Raw genomic sequence first — 5965 nt, 5'->3', positions numbered from 1 at the left:
TGGACAATTTGACGCCATTGGATGGTGGTATTGGACGGTCTTGACTTTTTCCTCCTACGCGCTGTGTGCATGTAAGTATGTTAATGTGTGCACGAGCTTTGATGGATGGTTCTGATTTTTCCTCTTACGCGTTGTGTGCATGTAAGTATGTTAATGTGTGCACGTGCTAATCTCAGAAATTGTTAACAGTACGCGTTGTGTGCATGTAAATATGTTAATGTGTGCACGAGCTCAAGTTTGTATTTTAAGGAAAATTTGTATTTTAAAGGGGTTTGTATTTGAATGCAACCTTATATATATATATATATATATATATATATATATATATATATAATAAAAGTAATCGCACTCATCATTTTTACAAGGCAAATTATGAAATACAGACATGGCTGGTTATTTTGACAAAAATAAAAAATAAAAAAATCTAAAAGCAATATTGTAGAGTATTGTCAGAGTCACAGTTATATGTTTGTGTGGTGATACACATTTTGCGATAAGGAAATAATTGTACGAACTTTCTCACCATTATAATGATACACATTTTAAGAAAGAAAAATAGTTACGCTGACCGTCTCATCAATTTGGGCTAAGAGCATAGGCATTAATTAGGAAGAATGTGGGAATAATGTAAAAGTGGTTAGGAAAGAGAATTGGAGAGGGGATAAAAAATAATAATAATAATAATAATTTTTAAAAAAAAAAAAATTAAAAAATTAATACCGACCGACGCGCCTGACGCACCATCGGGCGCGTGCAGTGCACGCGCCCGGGTTTGGCCCAGGCTGTGCGCGTTTCGCGCACAGGCTTACTTCTTTTTTTTTTTTTTTTTTTTTTTTTTTTTAATTCTGACATTAACCCTTCATTTGCAGAGTGATATCTTTTTCAAATAACTCATACCCACATCCGTATTATTTTTGGCTTGAGTAATTTATTTTTGAAATAACTCCACATTCTCCCGTTAGTGTAGATGCTCTAAGATGGAGGCTGAGACACGATTATCCTTACTGATTCTCTCAACTGTCTGAGGAATCTTTTAAAAAAAAACACAACTAGCAATATCCATTTTGGACTAAAAGGACAAACTTTAAATTTTAATTCCGATTTTCATATTTTGATCCAAATTTTTATAAAAAGAAAAAAAATCAGTAACACATTTAAAAAATTATTTATTTATTACGAAATACTCCGTAGCTTGAACTTTTGTTTGATTTAGTTTATGAGTAATACTACCGTACTACGTATATTTTTTTATTCCATTTTTTATTCCCAATTTTCGTGCCATATTCTTATTCATTTAGAAAAATTAGTGGATCACAATTTTTATTAATATTTTGTCTATAGATCAAATCATGGCACATTACTCTATGAATTTACATATACTCCATTTGTCATACTTATTATTTATTTGTCAAATTAACTATTTTTTCTTTGTTTATTTTCTTTAGTACTTTTTACTCATTTTTAAATATGATTTTTTGTGTTTAATAGTACTTTTAGTGTAGTTTCTAAATATATAAATTTTGTATATTAATCCTAAACTTAATATTATGAAAAATTAAATTAAAAAAATTATAATCAAGTATTACGCCTCAAGCTTCATTAACTGAATCAGACACATAAAATAGGACCGATATTATTTTTCTTAATTTATTTATCATGTAACTGAATCGTTGCACGTGGCAATCACGGGAGATATGAACGGGGTGATTGAAGTAATGAAGCATGGTGGATCCCACAGCGCAGTACTCCTAGAAAAGTGGATTGATAGGAATTTTGGTTTTGTGGGACGCGTGTCCAAAATGAATAAATGAGTTAAGGACGATGGGCAGGACACGTGTCGGCAGATCTTTGGGGAGATTACATCAGCCACGTGGATGACATTCTCGGCCTTTCAAATTCATGACGTTGTATCTTTTGCGTTTTATTTTTTATTTTATTTTATTTTATTAAGGTGCAGTAACATAAATAAATAATGTTAGGAAGTTTGCATAGCTGGCAACGAGGGAGAGGTGAAGGCGTGAAAGCATTCAGGAGATCCGGTACTCATAAGAACACGTGGATGACAAGCTTGAGCTTGATTTAAACGTTTTATTATTTATTATTATTTGTTAAGTCTGATTTAAAGGTTGTGTTTGGTCAAATTTAGGATATTTAACATTTCTATCTGTACTTCATCCCTCTTATTTTGTAAGAAACATTTCTATTTCGTGTACACGGGGTCTATTTATATTATCAATGACTAACACGTGGACCATAGTCGCGTTTATCGGGTGACGTAGATTTGAACACATAACCCTTGGTCTAGCTTTAATACCAAATTAAAGCATGTGCTCCATCTCAACTAAAAGTCTAAGCTGATAGTTGTATTGCACATTAATTGTTATATGCTCAACAGGCCATGATGTTGAAGAGTTATTCCTGTAAGTTTTCGTATTCTAAGAGCAATCATATCAGTAATTTTTGCTCAAATTTTGAAGAAGAAAAAATTAACAATTAAATTTTAATTAGTGAGAGTAGTGCACTTTTTGGAGTTTTTATCTCCTGTAAGTTAAGTATTTTAGGGGTCGGGACCCACGTTGACAACATAAATCTAAAAAGAAACCTGACAGGTGCGCATTTCGCGCACCCGCTACGCCTAGGTGGCGCATAAATATGCCTTGTTTATTATTATTATTATTATTATTATTATTTTGAAGATTGCCCGTGTTTTTTTTTTTTCCTTTGCTTCCTATCTCCTCCTCCCACTCTTTCCTATATGGAATGACAAAAACCACATATAAACTAAGACTAATGTGGATGCTCTAAGCTAAGGGATAATAGGATTAGAGTTGCTATGCCAATTGAGGAATATTTCTTTTTCGAAAAGTTGAATTCAAGTTATTATTGTTTAATTTAGGCAGAAAAAAAAATATTGTCATAAAAAGGAATTAGAAAGAAGAGTATAACAAATAGAGTGAGACAGCCAAACACCTCGTGCTTAGATAGCATATTTGTGGCTCTCTTTGAGGGAAGGTCACAGTTTCAAACTCCGGTGGTAGATACTACCTTGTAATATAATCAATAGTACTATAAAAAAAAAAAAAAAAAAAAAAAAAAAAAAAAAAAAAAAAAAAAGTGAGACGAAATAAGAAGTACATTTTGATGTAAAAATATTAATTTTTCATAAAAAAATATTGTATTTTCCAATATAAGTAATGTGGCACTTATAAAGGAAAATGTAATATTTTTGATAAAAATGTAATATTTTACATCAAAATGTAAAAATATTATATTTTCTTCAAAAGTATTACATTTTTCTATATAAGTAATAAACATTTTATTCATAATTTAGTTTTACATTTGTTAGTATAAATATTACATCTCAACTTAACCCAACCCGTCACACGAACAAAGATATGTGAGATAGTCTCATATAAGTTTTTGCTAAATTCAAATATCTTTTTCTGAGACTTTTGCAATACAAAAAAGTTGTTCATTAGTATAATCGTCTACTAATCAAAGTGATTTGTAGTATTGACTATTTCTTTCATGCTAAAAAAAAAAAAGTCGATTAGATTGTTGACATGTTACCTTAATTTTCAAGCAATATACTAGTGATTGTATACCTTAAAAATGAAAAGAAAAATAACCATGATTATCGAAAAATTCTCGTAGAAAAAAAAAAAAAAAAAAAACATACAAGTTGGGTTTCGGACTTTCGGTGAAGTTTTTACCCATCATTGATGGCAAAACGTTTGTCCCACTTAAAAAAAAAAAAAATCAGTTTCGAATCCCCTCAACAGTTTTATGTTGTTCATTTATTCTAAATTTTTAGTTTATAGATTCTGGATTTTTAGTCATTTATTCTGAATTTTTAGTCCGTTCATTCATTCTGAATTTTTAGTTCATTGATTCTGAATATGTAGACATAAATCGAAACTGATTTTTTTTCATTCATGCTGGATATTTAGTTCATTCATTATGGATATTTAGTTCATTCATTATGGATTTTTAGTTCATTCATCATGTATTTTTAGTTCATTCATTCTGTATTTTTAGTTCATAGATTCTGGATTTTTAGTTCATTGATTCTTGATATATAGTTCAAATTATGCACAACATAATGCTGTTGCTGGGAATCAAAACTGATTTTTTTTAAGTGGGACGCATGTCTTTAATAAAACGACGTCGTTTTGGCATCCGTATGCACCATGCATGGTGCACACGGATGCACAACATAATTTGCCATGTCAACAAGAATTGATTTAGATGAGTTGGTTGAGCACATGTTGAGTTATGATAAAAGATAGGGGTTCAAATCTTGGTATTAACATAATTTTATAGTTGTCTTCAACAGTTTCTTTTTACTCATTCCCTATGGTTTCAACACAGTCACGTTTTTAATAGCTTTTTAATATTTAATACACACACATATATATAACATTCTTTTATATTAATAATGAGATGTGTTTATTTTTTTAAATTATCTCTTTTGTTTTAATGTTTCGCATTTACAGAAAAAAATTTCTGAATCTGTCCCTATTTCTTCGCCCCCTCAATCGAAATTTCTGGCTTCGTCCCTGATTGTTAGAGTGGCTAATATTTTTAAAATGTTAAAGTTAATATTAAAATGCAATGTAAACATTAAAATAAATAATCCTAAAAATTATTGAAATAATCAAAATTAATATTATCACAAAAGAAAGTTTAGAAAAACTCAAAATTAAACAATTTTGATAATAAAATTTTAATTTTAATATAACATTATAGACTTAAAGTTAAAAATAAAATTAATATATTATCTAATAATAATGCTACGGAGTAATAAGTTGTTTGTTTTGGACGTGGACTGAAATCACAAGAAGAAAATTGGTGATCAAGTGAAGTAGGGAAGTTAGAATTGGACGGCAAAACATCGGCGGCGACGGCGAGTAAACACGTGACGCCCAAATTACCGGCCAATATAAACTATTAATCTCACGTGCGAGTTTTTTTTTGATTAAGTGGTGTACCCCACCAAATCAAGTTGCAATTGTTAAAAGCCTGATGATCGGCGACCCAAACTCCGTCTGCTGCGGCACGTGCTAGTGTCGTTCTGTGAAACACGTGTCCTAGATGTGTATTTCACACTCTGTCAAATGTCAATAAATCTCAACCTGTATCTCCAAAATATATATATATATATATATATATATATATATATATATATATAACTGTGATAGTACTAATTTTCGGATGTCGATTGTATATGTACTGTATGTAAGATGTATAAACAAGAAGAAGAGATGAACAAGAAAAAAAGATGTAAGCAAATAGGCCCTCTTTATTAATTTTGCTCTTGTGTGCTTTCTTGTATAGAGAGAAGGAAGAGATATAATATAGCTTAGAGAGAGAGAGAGTGAATGGAATCCCCCCTCACTTTGAGGGCTCCAAGCCCTTTTATACACAAGGTGGCGGGTTTGACCAGCTTCAGGTTTGACCAGCTTCAGGTTTGACCCGTCACCTCTGATTTTGACTCGTGGACCGGGTCCCGAACCGCTTGACCATGATCCGCTCATAAATGAGCTCACGGACATATAGGTGGTCGGTGTCGGGGTATATATCCTATCAAGAGCCTCCCAGTTCGTGCCCTGACGATGAGCTAACAAAGAAGGGTTCGGGCTGGAAAAACTAGTTACACGATCTGTGACATGCGCCGGTTGCCTCATTAAAAACCTTAAGCTTATAAAAAACCCAATGGGAAAAAATTTAGCCCAGGAAAAAAGAGCACAACTTTAAGCGCAGTTTGGTGGACCAAAAAGGAGCGTCCGACCTAATGGTCAGACTTGCGACGCAATTTGCGAGATCATACTTTGTCGGTTTTAACGACCGGACCGGTGAATATGACCGGGAGGTTGATTTGATTGCGATCTGACGATCCACTTTGCCAATTACAGGATTGGACGGGATTTGGATTTACTTGCGATTAACGGGTCGAACTCGACTC

Source organism: Ipomoea nil, unplaced genomic scaffold, assembly GCF_001879475.1.
Source record: "Ipomoea nil cultivar Tokyo-kokei standard unplaced genomic scaffold, Asagao_1.1 scaffold3087, whole genome shotgun sequence".
NCBI lineage: Eukaryota > Viridiplantae > Streptophyta > Magnoliopsida > Solanales > Convolvulaceae > Ipomoea > Ipomoea nil.
Note: the sequence above shows the minus strand (reverse complement) of the source record.